The sequence below is a fragment of the Amphiura filiformis genome, chromosome 13 (genome assembly GCF_039555335.1).
Source record: "Amphiura filiformis chromosome 13, Afil_fr2py, whole genome shotgun sequence".
Lineage (NCBI taxonomy): Eukaryota > Metazoa > Echinodermata > Ophiuroidea > Amphilepidida > Amphiuridae > Amphiura > Amphiura filiformis.
This window is the reverse complement of record NC_092640.1, coordinates 49,657,535-49,679,505: the sequence shown is the minus strand read 5'-3', so window position 1 is coordinate 49,679,505 and position 21,971 is coordinate 49,657,535. Positions and strand designations below refer to the sequence as shown.

The window sequence follows — 21,971 nt, the reverse complement described above, 5'->3', positions numbered from 1 at the left end:
AAGGGGGGGGGGGAGAACACGTACGAGGCTGAACTTTACCCACACAATTTCTCCTTTTCAGGAGAAATACGCACACAAAAATTGCAACAAGTCTCAACTTGTAATGTAATAATTATTCTCTTCGAATTTGTTTTTGCTATAGACCTGCCCTTTAATTTACAATATAAGTCCTTATTCTTTTGCGGGTACAAAAGTAGCCATGAAAAGGGCTGTTTTGTTTGTCTTTGGTTCTTCTAAATGAGTTTACTAATTGCTCTACCCGCTACCTGGTTGACTCCTTGGCGAATACTGGTTTCAGCCCTGGTCCTCATTGCATCAATTAAGTTGCGTACCATCTTGCGAATGCAGCAGTAATTTTGAGAAGATCTTGGAGGCCAGCTGGTGCTCCTTGCACATAGACGTCGCTTTGGATTTTGCACCAAAGGAAGAAATCCAGTGGCGTGAGGTCCGGTGATCTTGCAGCTGCTCCAAAGCATGACTCATCCCAACCCACCCGTTAGCTATCCGTGTGCAAAGTGAAAAACTAATACATTTATTTAAAAGGTCTTCAAAAGTTATAAGCCGATTGAAATAATTGTTTCGGTTTATTAAAGCTAATGATTAACGGGTTCTTTTCATACCAAGATATGTTTGATCAACTTGTTAGAAATAGGAAAAAAGGGCGCAGTGAGTGTTCTGTTATTTTATTTGGAGGGGGGGGGGGGGCACTCTGTGTGTAAGACATATCGATTGCAGTGGGAAACTTGGGTACGTTGACTGCATTGGTAAAGAAGATAAGAATATTCTAAACAGGTGTGATTGAGTGCTTTTTTAATCAATACTGAAAAATATATGCATATAAACATTTAGATAACAATGCTTTACCGGTCATACAGATGTGACAGGCTGTCGTTGTTTATTCTATTGCATTTCAAGTTGTGTTTAACTTCTAATGTTTGGTGACTTAAAATTGATAATCAGATATGTTGTGTCGAATATCATCTAGTTTTCGTCATTAAACATTCGTTAGAATTTAAACATTACTGGAAATAGAAGACAACTTATATCGATTATTCTATATTCGACATCCATTAAAAAGTATTGCTGTCATTACACGAGACATACTAGTACTACGAAAAGACCACTTAATATGATTATTGAAATCGATCGTAAAAACATTTTTAGTTCGGTGACTTTTAAATATTTTAAGTACATGACTACCTAATAGTTATATCCAATAAGTATACATAAGTATACATTCGAGTTGTTTATAAGGAATAGATACATTTGTTTGTGGAAACTGGGTGTGGTTTTTTGAGTTGTTGCATTGCTGTTGTACGCCAACTAAAACTTCATCTATATAAGAAACTCGTAAATCCGTTGCACTGCTGTACAGGGTGTCCCCGAAAGAAATGTTTCGTCAGAAACCTACTTATTTGGATATTTTAACGCCACAAATAAACATAAACTAACTGGCGTGGTTAAGGAATAAATCAGCTATCACATTTTTTTTGTAATTTTGACAATTGACATCAGCGCATAATGCGTCTATTCTCATTAATATACAGACTGCTCAAAAAATGCAAGTGAAAAGCGCCCTTTTAAGTGCCCTGGCAATTAGAGAATACCGTTGTGACATTATGCTTACATCAACGAAAAGGGCGTAGTCTTAGCTCTCAAATGTCGTTTGTTCTGTTCAATTTGCTTATCTTGAGATATGTTTAGTTGACAACAAAAGGGTAATATCACAATTTTGCTACTTTTACTAGGGAAGAGGGCTGTACATGTAAAGCAATGATAGCTGATGTTGATGCGTCAAATGCACTCCCCTTTTCGGGACTCGTGCATTTGACGCATCAACATCAGCGCGTGCATTATTTTGTTTAATTTCTCTCCCAACAAGTAATACGCGTTCATTAACCTATAAGTGTTTTTTAACATGTCTTGAGTGACAAAGAAAACAGTATTTACCATGATAAAATCATTGACATGCACATATATTTAATTTTACAGCATCAATTACACAACAATCCAAAACTAGATTTACTATTGTTGTTTTTTTGTTTTTTTACTTTTTTATCATGATACAGGTATAATGGAAAAAGAGAATCATTATACCTGTATTATGATAAAATAGTAAAAACTATTTTGTATTGTTGTGTAATAAGATGCATTCTTTTGATTTCACGAAGGAACTCTTGAAAAACTTGATTCTGTCATTGATTGTACAGCCCTCTTCCCTTGTAAAAGTGACACAATTGTGATTATACCCTTTTGTTGTTAACTAAACATATCTCGAGATTAAAACAAGCACATTGAATAGAACAAACGGCATTTGAGAGCTAAGACTACGCCCCTGACGTTGATGTAAGCAATGTCACAACGGTATTCTCTAATTACCAAAGAGAGCGCTATTCACTTGCCCATTTTTTTAGACAGGCTGTATATTTGATTCAGTGTAACGGATTGAAAATTAAGTAGCTTCGTAAAATTCTTATATTCCAAGAATGGTGTGGTCAATTGCCAAAATTCAAAAAGTACGCGATAGCTGATTTGTTCCTTAACCGCAACATTTATTTATTTATGTTTGGTTGAGGCGTAACAATACCCAAACAAGTAAGTTGCTGACGATATAGTTCTATCAGGGACACCCTGCAGTACGCTATTAAAGACTTCATCTAAGTGGTAACGTTATTGAACTCATGTAGTACGCCATGGATAAGGCCAACAACAACAACAACAACAACAACAACAACAAGAACAACAACAAATACTACAACAACAACAACAAAACGACCCAAATCATACAAACAAGTGGGCAATGATGACTCCAATGGAAGATAACACCAAACACATCAAGAATCAAGGACACTTGAGAGCACATCTAACACACCAAATTGCATTCTGATTATGAGGAATTTCCTTCTGATATCAAATAATTTAGATTTTTGATTAATATAGTATAGTACAAAATTTATGGCAAAATATTAGAATATTTTTGACATTTAACAGTCCTCGAAGTAAAGTTTATAAAATCTAATGATATGTACATAAAGTGTATGTAGATGAGAGGAAAAAGACGACCATCATTTGATTTTGTTACTTTTCGACAGTGGCGTAACTAGGGTTGATACGGTAGCGCCCGGGGCAAGAAACAAAATTGGCGCATACCCCATCCCCCGCCGAGAATTTCTTAGACGCGGGCAGTGGCGTAGCTAGGGGTTGTGGCGCCCAGGCTAAATATGCATAATGCCCCCCCAAGTCTTGAAACAATTGTTTCAAATGTTGGACAAATAAGGCCTACCACTAATTGATTTTGGTTACTAGAAGTTAAATATCGGTCTAATGTTCTCTCAATTGATTGTGTGCTGAAATGCGCGCAAAGCCCCCGACAATTCTGACTTTAAACGCTTGTAGGGGCGCAGAATCGATGCTGAATTGATCAATTTGGCGCCCCTAAGGGTTGCGCCAGGGACACGTTGCCCTCCTGCTCCCTAGTTACGCCACTGCCTTTCGAAAGACCGAGAATTTCCTCGTATTCAGAATGCAATTTGGTGTGTCTAATGTCCTCCCAGGTCCCGCAAAAATACTGAGCAAACGTTGCTATTCGTCACCTTAAAATAAATGAAATTTTGTATTGATCTTTCAAACTGCTATGATTTAGACAATTTATTACTATCGATATGAATTTAAATGTTGTACATAGCTTCCGCACATACACTTAATGTTACTGCGTGACAGATGTTTTTATTCAATCAAATCGTCTTATTTTAAAGTGGCAATCTGTGTTAATGGTTTGGGCGAGAATAATACGCCCCGTTATAAACGACCAAGGAATGTTATTAAATAATGACATTCAAATGATTATACTTTCTACTTTTATTTTTTATTGAATATCAAGGTTTGCTTTTACTATATAAAACCGTCCACTTCGATCCAAATTTGCTTTATTTTATACAAACTGCTTTGTACTTTTACCAATTTTGTTCATAAAACGGTTCGCAATATACGGTATTGGACTGAATACCAATTTGATAAAGCGGTTGGGTTGTTCCATTTGAGATCCACATACCATGGTGACTAAATTTTAAATGGAGTTACCCATTCACTTAACTTAACAAATAGAAGGTGTATGGATTTCATAATGGAATAGCCCTTTGCTGTATTTTGTTAACAAGCACATCACATGGAGAAACATGCTATATCTTTATTGATATTTATTGTGGCAAAATCTTCGATCTTTTTTAGTGAATGTAAAAAAGCAAAAGTAATATACAAACAAATTTTATACCTTCAGAAACCTACGATTAAATGTTTGTGTGCATAAACCTTTTTGCAGATTCGTTCGTTTGACAGAGATAATGTACGATTTAGATCTTCTGATGACCTGTGGTTGTAATATTTATGCATTATGCGGAACTCTCAAGTTCAATTTCAGAATCAACTGACTGAAATTTTGGAAATAAGACCTTATCTATTGAACCATACGATAAAAGCTAGAATGCATAAAAAACTTAATTCACCTCTGGATGTGGTACATTGATGATAATAAATAAACACAAAATATTTCTTTTATAATCAGAAGCCAATATTTGATGTTGCTCATAGCCATCCAGTCAGTACCCCAGCAAGCACACTATGTTTTACAGACAACTTGAAATATAATTCTGGGTTATATAGATGGTATATAAAATGTTTTAATAACATTAGAAAACATTTTGTTGTTGAAAATCTGTTACAAAACATTATCTCATAATGATATTTAAGCGTTAACAATATTTTACAATAACATCTTAAAACATTTGTTTTTGCTGGGACGCTTTTTGACGTGGAAGTTTCGTTTGGAAGCATGGTAGTTGTCATCTTGCATGGAGTACACTGTACAAAATATTTTGCTCAACGCTGAGTAAAAAGGTCACAGCTCAACAGTTGAGTAAAAAAATACTCAACATTGAGTAATTGTTTACTCATTTGTTGATTTGTGACATATATGATCTCAATGTTGAGTATTTTTTTACTCAACTGTTGAGCTGTGACCTTTTTACTCAGTGTTGAGTAACATATTGTTTACACTGTAAATACATTTTATAATAAATAACGTTTAAAATGAATGTCAAATGCAAGACTCCAAACGTTGTATACTATATCCAATATTGGTTGATGAATAAGGATCAATTATAGAAACGTCAAAACAAAATTGCTTTTTGTGTGTTTCTACCATATGGTAGGCCTAAAAGGAGTTTTCATTAGTTTCGTATTTCAAACGTTAATTCCTGCTGTTTAAGAACTATATACTTTATTTGCATTGTAAACATCAATAAAATCAAAACAAAGCTCGTTGTATTATTTATTCTTTCAATACGTTTATACTTTTAAACAAAACAGATGCGAAGTAAATCTAGCCAAACCAGAAATTGAAGCAACTCCAAGACAAATAAGGGGCACCCTCCGTAGAGGGACCCCAAAGCCATTCGTTCATACGTAGCATTATGCTATACACGTACACATTACGTTTATCCTGATTGGCCTCTGCTGCAGTTACTAAATAACATGCGAATTTAATGTTATCAAAAATATGATATTCGTGGAGTTTAACGTTATTTTAACGTGTTTTACCGTTTTTCCTACACTTTTTAAGGCCGTAATATCGAAACGGTTCCTACAAAATTAATACCTAGAATCATTTCCTCCCTTTTCGACGTACCGAGAAACTGCTGGCCCCCTTTGTCTTTTGATTCATTCAATAGAGGTGTATTATGTGTCATTTAATGTACATATATTCTGTACTACATTTAAATATAATATGCATAAACTTGTGTAATATAATCATTTTAGCGCCAATGATGTAAAATATATAAATTCTAAATAAGAGCTCTGTATAGCTTGATCTTTCCATACAAATGATTAAAATATGAATGTTGACCAAGATTGTTTTGACCAGTCCACAAAGAGCTATTCCAGAAAATAAGTGCACAAGCCCCTATAGAGGAGTAATTTTTCAATCAAGAAATGTTTTGATTTCTGAATACGACTGGAATTCCAGTTGCAGATGTCACTTAAAAAGTGACCAATGCCCAAAATGGGCTCTCAAATTCAGGATTTATAATATTTTCCTGCTGGATTAAATTGTTTCGCCAGCAGTCACGACTGGACAAAAAGTCCGGAAATCCGAACTCCTCTATATGGGTTGTGCATCTATTTTCTGGAATAGCTCAAATTTATTAGATATAATCGACAGTTGATCAGACTTTGAACAAAGAAATACATTGGATAATTGAACAAATGCACAGGGCTAGACGTATAATGTGCAAATAACAACATGTGAATATATTTATTCTGCTATGACATGTTTTAAAATATTCCTTCTGTCTATGTTTGAACTACACATTCTACAAATTGAAAACAATCAAGACTTGTCAGCAAAGCACAGCAAAATATCAATTTGCATAGTCTTGAAGCTGATTCCCGAATAGGCTTGTGGTTGCTTTCACAAAACAATGCCATCACTTTATAGGAAACTCATCGGATCAATGGTCAGTGAGATTAACATCCATGCTGTAAACACTGTATAAAATGAGAAAAACAATAGGCGAAATTATAGTGATTTTTTTTCCCATAACTAAATGACAAAAATAACAATCTAATAGCAACGCATAGCAAAACTCAAATGTATTGTGTTTATTAAAGCTATTAATTCCAATTAAAAAAAAAAACTTGAGATTATGTTTTTTTTTTCTTCAAAATCTGAGATTTTGAATAAACCGCAGGTACCGTCGTTTTATTGTTACGATGGAAATATTAGTCGAACACTGGCGACCTATGCGCTGGTATTAAATAGCGATTGTCTTTGTATTGCCTCGACTGTTTGGGCCCAAATTTAACAGAACATATCTGACGGTGAAAACTAACATTTTATACAAAGAAAAATACATTTCTGTTTCATGGAAATGTAATAATATGACTTTAACATACCAAAATACATTTGATCACATTTTGATTACATTCGATCAACATAAATATGAAAAAGAGGGCATAATGGGGGTTTTGGTTTTGTGGACACCTTGTATGACGTATGACGTGTTATTATACTCACCAAACAACACCACACTAGGATCCATGGCCAGAAAAATAGACTGATGCAACAGTGCATACAATGGTTAACACTCTGCCTAGATATATTTGCAAATTAAAAGAAACATAAAGAAAGATTAACAAACTGCCCTAAACATCGTTCTTGTATAAGCAACTCGTTAATAGGCACATATGCTTATACACGGATTATGATGGCGTATACAGGCCGAGTCAAAAAGAAGTTAGATCATGTTTGAGGAGCTGTAACTTGAGATCTGTAAGAAAAAAAATGACAATACCACTGGAAAGAGCAAATTATACACGTCTTAATAAAAAAAATGTTGGAATTGCTCACAGCAAATTCAAGTTATACTCATTTGTGGTATTTGTTATTTTTAGCAGATTCCTTGAAGATCTTACTCTTTTTTGACTCAGATATTTATTACAGGTACACTAAACGCTCAAAATATTCTTTCAAATGACATCCCCGAAAGTGGAAGCTTAGTCCATCCCTTGAGCTCCTTCAAGAGAGAAAAAAAAACGTATACACTTATATATATTTTGTAGCAGTTTTTCTTTAAAATTACCCAGTTTTGTATGTAAAATGACTCAGGTATTTGTATGTAGTTTTTTGATCAATTTCAGGTAAATAAACTCCTAGTTATGTTTATTTGTTTATATTTGAATTCAGAGACCTCCAAAGCATAATACAATTACACATTTCAGGCTCTGGTTGTTATTTTTAGGGGATTTTTTTGCGACATATTGGGAAAAAAGCTTGTTTTTGGCGGCCATTTTGAAGAAAAAAACCTGAACCAATAGGAACATGTATTTGATGCCAAAAATATTTCCAGATTCTGTTTCAGCCAAAATGACCATTATGTCCACATGTCTTATTATTAGTATTGTTATTTGCAATTTGCTTACACTTAGTTGTACTTACTCTGTTTCAGCTGGAGTAGGCTCCGCTGCCTGAGGCACAGTAACTACTGCTGGCGCTTGCTGAGAGGGTATTACAAAAATATAAGTTTAATATTTTATTTGAATTTTACCTACAAATGGCAGTGCAGAGAATGGTACAATGATATGACTTGGCCACAATTACTGTTTTGTAGAGCTTGGCCATTTTCGAAGAAAACCCAATAATGTGTTTACCAATTATAAGTCGAACAAAGTGTATTATACTTTGGTTAACCTGTAGTTTGGAAGCGTGATGACAAAGCGCCTTTGTACGTGTGCATGTACGGTCTGTTCGGTTAACTTTACAACTGTACAATGCGTCAAGACCAACATTTGACGTAATTTCAAATTGCATTTGGCCAATTGTGCTGGGCCAAACTTAAACGTAAACGTAAACAGTAGCGTAGCGACGAGGGTTGGGGTTGGGAGCAAAGGGTGCGTGCCCTGGGCGCCACCATTAGATGGGCGTTGAATTGACCAATTCAGCATTTATTCTGCGCCCACTCCAAGTGATGAAAGTCAAAACATTTGAAACAATAGTGATAGGCCCTATTTGTGCACATTGTGTGCGCACCGCGCACAATACTGTTTCAAGAATTGAGGGGGAGGGGGATTATGTAGCCTTGGGCGCTACATCACCTAGCTACGTCACTTGTCGTAATATAATCGATGAAACGGTTTCAGTTTCCAACAAGAATAATAACTCAAAGATCAATGTCCTTTCATTATCGTGGACTACAGCCTGTCTCAAAAAAATTGCTCAAGTGAAAAGCGCCCTCTTTGGCAATTAGGCAATTAAAAAATACCGTTATGACATGATGCTTACATCAACGTCAAGGGCGTATTCTTAGCTCTCGAATGCCGTTTGTTCTGTTCAATTTGCTTGTTTTAATCTCGAGATATGTTTAGTTAATGACGAAAGGGTAACATCACAATTGTGCCACTTTTACTAGGGAAGAGGGCTTTACATGTAAAAATACCGTTTTTACTGATGCAGGAATACTGATTCTCTTTTTCCACTTAAAACAGATTAAAAGATAAATAAATATTTCACATTCTGCTATAAAATTAAAAACATGTGCATGTCAATGATTTTATCACGGTAAATACTGTTCTCACTTAAGACATGTTAAAAGACAAACAAATATTGCACACTTAGCCTACAGGTTAATGAATGCGTATTACTTGTTGGGAGAGAAATTAGACAAAATAATGCACGCGCGCTGATGTTGATGCGTGCAATGCACGAGTCCCGAAGGGGGAATGCATTAGACGCATAAACATCAGCTATCATTGATGTACAGCTCTCTAGTGAAAGTGGCACAATTGTGATTTTACCCTTTCGTTGTTAAATAAACATATCTCGAGACTGAAACAAGCAAATTGAACAGAACAAACGGCATTTGAGAGCTAAGACTGCGCCCTTGACGTTGATGTAAGCATGATGTCACAATGTATCATGTCTAATGTCTAATTGCCAGAGAGGGCGCTTTTCACTTGCACACTTTTTTTGAGACAGGCTGTATATTGGCATTATTTTTACAAGATATTGCTATTTCTTCGGTATCTGAAAAACGCATAATAAATCCTGTCATCGTGGCGTAAGCGTTGCAAAATATAGTGCTAGCGTCTTGGCGTTAGTATAATTGTGTACGTACTTCTTGCTGGTCATATGGAGGGGGTGCTGGCTTATCATAAGATGTTGTCATGTTTATGGTATGTGTACAGATTTCAGCTTTGCTAGATGACCTCTGACCTGTAGTTGAAGGTGCAATTGCAGCTACTAGCTATTCAATTGAGTCTCGTGCTGGTGTTTCCTGCATGGGGAATATACAACAAAGCAATACGCGGAGTTAGAGTCCTCTATACCGCCACTAATGGAAAACGTTCATTCGAAGTATTGAATTAGAACTTGGCCAAATGGCCTTTGACAATGTAAGCTTATTTCGAGCACTGAAAATAAGGGCAAGTTGGATGCATTGTCATTTTAAGGATATTAGGTGGCTGTTTTCGCTTCTGCCGTTTTGGACACACGTATACAAAAAAAACACCAAAAAACAAAAAAACAAAAAACACACACAGTAATAGTGCCAAAAAACTAAAAATGATGCACCAAATGGACTTAATTAGGCTTTATTTTTGAAAACATTTCCAACTTGACACACCCCTGCGTATATAGGTAAAAGTATATTTTTTCTGGATCGCCATGATAAGATTAGCAATAGCCATCAAAAACAAAACCATGGACACCAAACAAGTTTCTGTGGCAAAATTGAGTTTGACAGTCGGACTAGGGTATACGCCCATGGTTTTTCTCTCTTTTCTCTTCTCTTTTTGTATTTTCTCTTTCTCCATGTCCCAGTTTCTTGGGGACCTCCGATGTCCACACTGGCTCTAAGGTAGAAATTATTTCTATATGCATGTGACACTACATGAAATGGGGTCTTTCTCGAAAAGGGCAGTGTCGATTTCTACTATATATTTAAAGTGCGGACGTATAATTTTAATCATGTTAATTGTCACTGCACGGATGATTAAAGGACCAGTCGTCAACATCGATCATTGTGGGGGTGGGGGTGGTGGGCAGTGAGACCAACCATAGGTTTCTGCATCCATTTTATTTTGAGCAAACATTTGTGTGATATTTTAGCAGAACGTAGATTTTGCCTGTACAAATATACTCTTATTACACATTTTGCGATGGCGCACTCACATTACGACGTCATATCCAATGGCGTAGCCGGGTGAGTGGGGCAGGGACGGCTTGAGTGTTTCCCGCAGAATTGTTACAGGGATAAAAATGGGTACGGGAAAGAGTAAAGTGTCCTTAAAATGAGACAAAATATAAATGGGGATGAAAGGACTAAAAATGGGATAAAATATCGACAAATGAGGATAAAAATTGATTTTCCCTCACACTAAAATCCTGGCTACGCTACTGGTCAGAGTCACTTTACGTGCGGAATATCTATACTAATTCTGGCATCACTAGGTTCAGGAGATTGTAACTATATACATTGCTTTCAAATAATAGTTGAAAATCAAACTAGAATTACAACATTCAACACTGGGTTATTATTTTCATGCTTTCTTATTTCTTAATAATGTAAACACACAATAAAATAAGTCAGAACAGACAATTAATAGTAAGCGGTAATATTGGAAGCAAAGAGGTCATATGTGTTTTAAATGTCCCTAAAGTCGTAATGTCTGAATATGTGATTTGCTCAAAAGCGAAACCCTCAAGTCTGTCTCAAAACTGGGCTATTATATAGGTTATAAGCTTTCACAGACAAATAATGTACACCCTGTACGTCGTAAACACACACAAAAAAAAAAATGTCGTCACCTAGTCACGATGTGTACAATTGTACACATGCCCTAATTTGCATAATTGTTAAGGTAATCATTTTTTTTAAAGTTTTTGCAAATCACTATCCAAAATAGTTATAATAGGCATACAAATACTTTTTTGATCGAGCCATCTTCCTTCGTGTCCGAAGGGGAATTGGAAGCGAAGAATTAAGTCCCGAAGAAGTGTTTTTAAATTCCTTTTATGTCTCAATATGTGATGCTTGATGAATCTTACTCCAAATGTACTTTTATACGGTTCATCTTGTTTACCGCCAATATTGAAATCTATTTATCGAATTAAATTATGACCTTCATGAATGTTTCAGTTATTGGGTGATTTACCAAAGTTATCGAAAATATCAATACTTTATGAATAGAACCTTATTATCATCATTATGAACTTATCATTATAAACCAAGTTTAGCTCCAAAGTACATTTTTACAGATGATTGATTTCAATATAGTAAAATTTTCATTTGCTTGAATCTCGCCTTTGACATAAATACACCGTTTTACATACATTTTTTTATAATGTCAAAATCCATGGGAACAAATTGCTAAATATTCAAGCTACTACTAATTCAAATCGAAATTTGAGATCTCCGTGATCTTGGAAACACGAAAGACCCGTGACTGTCACAACATTTTCCCACTACAAGTCTAGAAAAAGCGGAGCCAATCTGTTAAACAATATTTTTTTCTTCAAAATAAGGCTATTCAAATAATGGCTGGAAATGTTCTTAGCAATGTTATAAATTTTCTACCACATTTTACCTTTTTTGTTCATTTTAATCCGTGACATTCATCTCTACAATTTAATACATTCACGCATGGCATGGTTGTCTCTCCAGTTATAATAATATTATTGAAGTTAACTATCGATTGTCCAATATACCAAGGTTAAAACTAATGTTGCAAATGGTATTAGGTATAGGCATCATTAATGGATGTCTATTATCTCTATAGATGTTTTCGACAAATAAATGAAAATCAACTTAATAGCGAGCTGCAGCCAAGTATAGAATTCTTTATATTGGACCTGAAGGGCTGGGTAAAGGGCAAACTGAAAGTACTGTAAATAGAGAGAGAAAGCGATGCGGAATTGTTTTACATTTTGGGGCGTTTTTTTTTCCGAAATTTGATATTTGGGTGATATTTCAAGGCGGCGAAATGCAAACTCTTTTCTGCATAGCTACGTTACAATTCGTTTCGGTGATTTAGTAATATTGTATATTTTGTGACTGTATTTCGGCGTTTTCGATGCGATTTTAGGCTTACCGAGAATTAACGTTGATTTCTGGTCCTCCTCCATTTATAAGTTTACTTTGATCGTCGGCTTTTGCAAATAACATAATGTTATTGGCTTTGAATAAGTATCGTAGTCCTCTCGGTGGGGTTTTTCATGATATAAGTACTTTTATTTATTTATTTATTTATTTATTTATTTATTTATGTATAAGTATTATTTTTCAGGTGACTAACTTTGGAATTAAAAGTGCTCAAACCCATTACAGGTGAGCGTAGAAACAAATTCAAAGTATAGACCTCTGGAAAAGGCAACCGTTACTACTAGTTTCACAGCATACCCTCACTTACGATCATTGGGTATACCGATCATCAGACGGATAATTTGTCATGATTTCAAGTTAACACAAATGCATATACAGGTATATACATTCTGTGGTGTCAAAACCAGGACAAACCGAGCCATTCCAGCACAGTCTCTACTCCAAAAGTAGTCGAAAGTGCTCAACCACTATAAATAGTGGGGGCGTAATATAAGTATTATTTTTCAGGTGACTAACTTTGGAATTAAAAGTGCTCAAACCCATTACAGGTGAGCGTAGAAACAAATTCAAAGTATAGACCTCTGGAAAAGGCAACCGTTACTACTAGTTTCACAGCATACCCTCACTTACGATCATTGGGTATACCGATCATCAGACGGATAATTTGTCATGATTTCAAGTTAACACAAATGCATATACAGGTATATACATTATGTGGTGTCAAAACCAGGACAAACCGAGCCATTCCAGCACAGTCTCTACTCCAAAAGTAGTCGAAAGTGCTCAAGCACTATAAATAGTGGGGGCGTAATATAAGTATTATTTTTCAGGTGACTAACTTTGGAATTAAAAGTGCTCAAACCCATTACAGGTGAGCGTAGAAACAAATTCAAAGTATATACCTCTGGAAAAGGCAACCGTTACTACTAGTTTCACAGCATACCCTCACTTACGATCATTGGGTATACCGATCATCAGACGGATAATTTGTCATGATTTCAAGTTAACACAAATGCATATACAGGTATATACATTCTGTAATGTCAAAACCAGGACAAACCGAGCCATTCCAGCACAGTCTCTACTCCAAAAGTAGTCGAAAGTGCTCAACCACTATAAATAGTGGGGCGTAATATAAGTATTATTTTTCAGGTGACTAACTTTGGAATTAAAAGTGCTCAAACCCATTACAGGTGAGCGTAGAAACAAATTCAAAGTATAGACCTCTGGAAAATAATACAACCGCCCCCACTATTTACTAGTTTGAGCACATTCCCTCACTTTTGGACGAGACTGTGTTGGGGTTTGTCCTGATCATCAGACAGATAATTTGTCATGATTTCAAGTTAACACAAATGCATATACAGGTATATACATTCTGTGAATGTCAAAACCAGGACAAACCGAGCCATTCTGAGCACAGTCTCTACTCCAAAAGTAGTCGAAAGTGCTCACCACTATAAATAGTGGGGCGTAATATAGTAACGGTTATTTTTCCAGGTGACTATACTTTGGAATTAAATCATGCTTATCAAACCCATTACAGGTGAGCGTAGAAATGGGTTTGAGCACTTTTAATGGGTTTGAGCACTTTTAATTCCAAAGTTAGTCACCTGAAAAATAATACTTATATTACGCCTCCACTATTTATAGTGGTTGAGCACTTTCGACTACTTTTGGAGTAGAGACTGTGCTGGAATGGCTCGGTTTGTCCTGGTTTTGACAATTACAGAATGTATATACCTGTATATGCATTTGTGTTAACTTGAAATCATGACAAATTATCCGTCTGATGATCGGTATACCCAATGATCGTAAGTGAGGGTATGCTGTGAAACTAGTAGTAACGGTTGCCTTTTCCAGAGGTCTATACTTTGAATTTGTTTATTTATTTATGTATTTATTTATTTATTTCCATATTTATTTATTTATTTATTTCCATATTTATTTTTTTAATGACGTTTTAGGGGGTCGAGTGAACTGATGTATTTATTTATTTATTTATTTATTATTTATTATTTATTATTTATTATTTATTATTTATTATTTATTATTTATTATTTATTATTTATTATTTATTATTTATTTATTTATGTATTTAGTTATTTAGTTATTTAGTTATTTAGTTATTTAGTTATTTATTTATTTATTTATTTATTTATTTATTCATTTATTTTATTTTAATTTTCGATTGATTATTTGAACGACATGATGATTGAGTGAGCAGACTGATCGATTGCTACTTTAGTAGGACATCATACATAAGTATTGATTTTTCCGTTAAGCATTATCAAGAATTAATATCACAGGTTACAGAGGAGATAGGAAGTTGGTTTAGTGGTATTAACCGGGCTTCAGAACCAGGAGGTACCGGGTTCGCTTCCCACCTATGCCTAACCTTTTTAAGACCAGGGAAATTACTACAGTAAGTTTATTTGGCGCGCGATCTCGGATATTCATTTTCTGATGGCTGTACCTCGGTTCGCTCTTCTCACATCCTCAAAAACGTGTTATAACATGCCACTTATTCATGTTATACTGGTAGAAAGACAATTATGTATATTTCGCCATAGATATTGACAAAATCATGAAAAGAACCTTCTGAAAAGGAAATGTGTTTGTCAGTAGAATTAATGTGTATACAGGGCCCTGAAATCATGCATGAAATACAAAGAAGGTGATGTAATACAAAAGTCGGAGCCAGTAGGTTGGAGCTGCCCCACCCATGGCTCTAATTAAATATTGATTGCAGATATGTGTCAAATATTTGCACAACAATTTATAACCGCCTAAGATTGGCCGATAGAGTAGCATTTGGCGTAAAATGAGGACAAGAACAAATGTCGATGAATATTTTCACTGACTTAAGGGGGTACTACACCCATGTGGTAAATTTCTGACTATTTTTGCATTTTTCTCAAAAAATAAATACACACTGTTAACAAAAGTTATGTATATTATTGGGGCAAGGAATCCAATTACTACACTGAAATTTCAGTGCCCCAAGTCAAGTGGTTTAGTATATATGATAGGAAACGAGGTACATCCTAGCGGTACCAAATAACAAACCGCTTGTCTTGGGTCACTGAAATTCCAGTGTAGTAATTGGATTCCTTGCCCCTATAATATACATAACTTTTGTTACCAATGTGTTATTAGTTTTTGAGAAAAATGCAAAAATAGACACACATTTATCGAGGGGTGTAGTACCCCCTTAAAGCCATATTATAACATTTCTGTAAAAATAGATTAGTATTTTTTTCACAAAATGTTAGCCTTTACTGTCAGATATGTCCCCTTTTAATTATGAGCCGAACACGTGAGGTAAAGCAAAGAAAATTGGAATATACTAAAGGTAAAGGTAAATGAGACGATCCTGTATAAACAGTGATCGGAGTGCCCATCTCTCTTTCATTAGCGATTGGGTCAGACTTCTCCATGCAATGTTGCTAAAGTGCCTTACTCAAGGCCACAACACGATGGCGTCGCCGGGGCTCGAACCCACAACCTTCCGATTATGAGTCAATGCCCGTTCCGCTAGGCCACCGTGCTCCCGAATATACTACAAGCACCAATGCGTGTTACTCCGGCGGTTGTAATACGGTACGATCCTCCGATGTAATTGTCTGTGTATATATGCCGTGTACATACTGTATTCGACTAATGTTTCCATCGTAATAATAATCGTGCTGTAGATTTGAAAAAAATTTGCACCATAAGTCTTGATTTCAATCGTGTAAAATCCAGAATTTAAATGTTATAATATGGCTTTTAGGGCCTTGATGTCAATGATATAAGAAATAATTGCAGGGTCAATCAGTGAGAATACCCCCCAAAAAAAAAAAAAAAAAAAGGTTCAGTTTTTAATGGCAAACACACTAAAAATACTGAGAGCATCATTTTGCTAGTTTGTCCGTGTTTTCTAAATAGGGTGAGATAATCATACTGGAGTACAAAAAAAAGGCCATTAAGTGACAGATGAAGTGGGTCATTAGGTGAGAACAAAATTAAGAAGGGGACCATTCAGTGACTTTCAAAATAAAACAACGTGGCCTGATAGTCTCATCGCCGAGGTCAATCGTCGATGATGGGTTACTTGTCTGAATAAAAAAAAAAACACTGAAGGCAAAGTCGCTGCAATATAATTAATGGCGCCCATTTATGTCCTCCAAGTGAAGAGAACATAAAACATTAATGTAATATCCAGGCAAACACGTACTTGATACATCACGTTGAAAGCTTTGTCTGTCGCAGACAATCAAATTGCAAATTTTCATCACAATTACAGGCAGAGCTCTAGTCAATCGATTTCTATTGTTGTACAAGGCTCACTCAGTCATTTAATGAGGCAATACAAACGATCGAATTTGGTCTTGAAATGAGCACAATTTTGAGTTGCGCCTTTTCAATGTAATATTAATTTTCTCGGCCAAATTTTTAGTAAATGTCATTAAAATCTATAATGCCTGATGCTATATTTTTTTTTTCAAATCATAGTGTTAATTTTAGGCGTGAAATTCAGTAATTTTTATCAACCTTTTAGCTTCTCAAAGTAATATAGTTCGCTAATGAAGGATTTCCCGACTTTCTAACGCTCATCACCGTGAGCTATATGTGACCCGTTCCGACAAAACCAGGAACAAGTCGCATTTTTGACCTTTCATGATTTGAATACAAACTTAAGGATATTTTTGTAAATGATACCTTGATATTTTTGCAAAATTGCTAGTCTGAGATGTGCTAATTAGTTTCATGCCTAAGACTGGATTGAATAGGGATTACCATAGTTCAGCTGTCAATTATTGATTTATTAAACCTCTTTTTAAGGAGGATTTGGCAGTCCACTCAGTCTCAAGGTCAAATACCATGAAATTATTCCATAATTTGATTTTCCTATCTTTAAAGGCCTATTAACTCAAAAACAAACCTGGCGACTTGTTCCGGGTTTTGTTGGAGCTGGTCACATTTATAGTTTTGTCAGAATTTCAGTTTTGATTGCACCATTTTTTCAATTCCGCCTGCCAATTTTGTCAAAATCAACTCATGAATGTACCCATGGATGTATGATTCTGCAAGCCACAATAGAATGAGTTGGACATTTTGGCAGTCGCAAGTGTTAAAAGGTGAAATCAAAACGGATATTCTGACAAAACTATAATAAAAGACCCACACGGTGTGCCTTACAGTTGTGGGAAATATCTTTCTTTAGCAAACTGAATTAGTTTGAAACGCTAAATAATTAATTCCTTAAAAAGCTCGAGGGCAAACTTAAGGCCTATAAAATAAGAAAATCTTACACCAAAAGACAAAATTTCATGCCAGATTTTAATACCAAGATTTTTTAAATGTATATCCAAGCACTATGTTTTTAACTGCCATTTCTAGATTCTGAAAAACAAATATTGCTTTATATTTGACCAAGAAAATTAATTTCGTAGCAAAATGTAAATCTAAGCACTATATTTTTAACTGACATTTCTGAAGGAAAAAGCAAATATTACTTTATACTAGGAAATTAATTTCGTACCAAAATTGTGTATCTCTGCATTGTGCTGATTTTGACAAAAGAAGCTGGTGACTAAAGTGCTGCCTGATTAACTCAACTGAAAATATTGACGCTTAACATCACATTCTGTTCACTTACCGTGCGCATTCGTTGGAAAATCTATAAATCATATAAATTGTTATTACTGGTAATAGCTGCCTCTTGTTGAAATTGATGGTTAAATAATGAAATATAAAGACTAACATCAGAGGATGATTTAAGCACTTCCCACCACGCCACTGTGTTGACTTGCGGTTAGCACAGCTGTGTGAGTGAACATGACACCACTGCTCGCACATTGCATTGACGGGCATGGTTAAATTTGAATTTGGACTAATATATTTGCAATAAAAACGCATTCAAAATGCTAGTCGATTTCACATTAATGTTACCTACAGAAGGTGTGAATTATCCTTTATGCATACATCACTTTTGTTCTGAAATCGACCAAGTAATAATGACACACGCACAATTGTTAAACAACATCTTTTGCACAGAATTCAATGGGATTTGAAAAGTAAACTCTATTGATAACACGTTTGCAGTGCATGATGGGGCTTCCTTAAATCATCCTCTGGACTAAAATATATAGCCTAAAGAAATTGTTTTTATGTGTAAATAAGACATATTGTGTATTATTTACCTGGTATTGAATGTCTAACATGTTGATGAAATTTTAGTTTAGTTATGAAACAAACAAGAAAAAAATAAATAAAAATAATAAATATACCATTTTAAGGCAGAAAATATAGTCAGACTAAGGAGCTATATCCTTGATAGAAAAATGTCGAAAGAAATAAACGTAATGGATGACTCAAAACTGAGCGGGATATGCATTAAAACGTTTAAAAAACCGGGAGCGATCGTATGGGCTGCTCATCCATTGTAAAAAGAGTCAACACAGTACTTGAAACCGCATCAGGGAACTGATTGCGTAGCGAGCGTATTTCTTGCATATGCGCTACAGTGCGTGTTCGCTGGGGAATGCCGTATGCGTGATAGGGCGCTCATGACCAGTGGTGTGCGCAACCCCCCCCATTTGGGCACGTCACTGCTCATGACTCGATGCCGTCTGTACGCTCATGAGGAGAACATATTGAAACTCATCCCATGAATGCGTTTTAATCAGATCCCGCCGTCTCTCGTATGAGTCACCCAATACAACATCACAGGGAGTTAAATAAATTACAATGAACATTGCGTGTCTAGAGTATTGAGATAACATAATATATCTGGGTGTAGCTGAAATTGACCTTGGTTTTGTTTTGTGATGCGACGTTGTAATTCGTATTTCTGTTTTCATAAAGCTACGCTATCCTTTTAATGTTTTTGTGTGTATTTTTCATGTTAAGGTGGTACTACACCCCTGATGAATTTTGTGACTAATTTTGCATTTTTCTTAAAAATAACTACACACTGGTAAGTAACACAAGTTATGTAGGCTATATCATTGGGGCAAGGGATCAAATTACTTTACTGAAATTTCAGTGATTCAAAACAAGTTTGTTTATATAATTATGTTATAAAATTGAGGTACATTCTAGCGGTACCTCTTTTCTTATCGCAAATAACGTACCGCTTGTCTTCAAACAATCACTGATATTCCAGTATAGTAAATGGATTCCTTGCTCCTATAATATTACATAACTTTTGTTACCAGTGTGTTATTATTTTTTGAGAAAAATGCAAAAATAGTCACACATTTATCAAAGGGTGTAGAACCACCTTAACAACTGGTTTCATTTTCCAATGTATAGCATTTTTAGAATCTTTTTAGGGCAGGGCTTCCCGAGCTTTTTTTTCCCTTGACCCAAATTTTTTGAGAAAAATATGACGCAACCCAGAGCATAATACAAATGCTGTTACTTTCAAAATCTATATCAGCGGCGAACCGGGCAACATTTCCAGGAGAGGCACAGTGGCCTAGCAAGGGGTTGAGGATAAGGACAGATAATGGCTCACCCCCCCCCCCACCCCACCCCAATTCGTAAAGCAATTGTGCGGCGCGGAATTTTGGACAAATATGACCAATCACTACTTATTTTGGTTTAAAATGAAGTTGTATATCGGTCTTAAATTGCTCTTTCAAACGCGCGAAATTTTTGACCTCCATCGCTTGTAAGTGGCGCAGATCGATGCTGAATTGCTCAATTCGGCGCTACCACGGTGCTCCAACCCCATACCCCAACCCTCACCCCGTCGCTACGCCATTGGAGAAACGTAATATGGTTTCGTGGCAATATATTGTTTTCATATCGAAGATAATTTGCGCACCCGGGCTTAATTTTTATGGAGTTTTGTATATTTAGTCCAGATGAACAAATTTAATATTCATTTTATTAAGTTCTGTATATACGCACTTACATTCCATGAAGTTAATACATACATTTAAGGCAAAAGTGATCCACTTACTCCACTATCCCCTACACATGCATACATACACTTAAGCAAAACACGTGAGAAAAAATAGTAAATGAGAGAGAAAGACAAAACTTACATCAACGGCTGATGATACGCACATAAAATGTATTGTCCTACAACTTCTATGAGCGTTGAAAAGGTATGTCGACTTATCATGCGATCGTGTAATACATTAACGACGCGATCACTGGTGGCATTGTATCCCTGTGTATTCCTTCGGTTTGAAATCTAGATGAGGTGTGGTTGAGATAACTCATTAATGCGCTACTCCGATCGCAAAACTGAAGATAGTGCAAGTTCGGGGCCTTGTGTAAGAGTCGTGACATTGTATAATAGTCCGACATTACGGACCATGAACATGCGCAGCTGAGTGGCAAAAATGTGATTCTCGTATAAATAAGCAGACGACGTCGCAATATAAACGTCTTCTCGTATCTTTTCTGAAGATCTGAATTTTAAAGGTAAGCATGTTTCTTATATTGTTGAATATAACATTTTTAAAACAAAATGAATGTGTGATAGAGTTACCTATTTAGATTTCTGTTTATTTTTATTACCGATTTAATCCAGTAATTCCGACTCGCTGTGCTTGATGATTGACGGCTAGATGGCGACGGTACAAACAGGATGGTCCTCTCGCTATCCCGAAGGTCCGCCATTCTGAAGGTTTGCCATTCCGAAAGCTCGGTATTCCGAACGTGCAATTTCTCCACTCTCTATACGAATGTTATTAACATGATTAAAGGTTTGCTATTCAAAAAAAAAGTTTCTCTATTCCGATGGTTCTCTCTGCCAAAAACAAGAAGGTTCTTTATTCCGAATACGAAAATGAAAAAAAAAAGCGAGATCTCAAATCCGAAAACGCAAAAGGTTCTTTATTCACCTTTGGTAAAGGTTGGCTCGCGACCCTTTTTCAAATTGCCTGCGACCATGTAACATACGGTTCTGTACTTTATCAACGGTCAGATCATACCCAGTCCCACATTACTCTGTATAAACTCTCTATACCAGTTCAGAGGGCATACCGTAGTCTCGAAATGCATATCATGACCCTATTCTGTACCTGCGGTCACGTCTGTTTACGAGATGGATATAAATTTCTTTTCAGTTCGTCTGAATGGTTATAAACATTTTGTTGATGGCAGTGAGGTGACCATCTTACATACACATTGTATGCCAATTTGCTATTGGTTTTCACTCACAAAAAAGAACCTTTATTACAATTCGGAATAGAGATCTCGGGGACTCATTTCGGAATAAGGAACCAGTTTTATATTTCGGAATGAATGGAGAACCCTTTTTTTCAAATTGCCTGCGACCATGTAACATACGGTTCTGTACTTTATCAACGG

General features: G+C 35.7%; 1 long non-coding RNA gene across 1 annotated transcript; it reads right to left on the bottom strand.

Moving 5' to 3' along the window:
• Positions 1-3,589: 3,589 nt before the first annotated feature.
• Positions 3,590-20,892, bottom strand: LOC140168480 (uncharacterized). Its single transcript, XR_011861209.1, has 5 exons — positions 20,696-20,892; positions 9,669-9,827; positions 7,994-8,052; positions 7,073-7,148; positions 3,590-6,543 (listed from the first exon to the last, which is right to left on the bottom strand). It is a non-coding gene; the product is annotated as an uncharacterized lncRNA (long non-coding RNA).
• Positions 20,893-21,971: the final 1,079 nt, after the last annotated feature.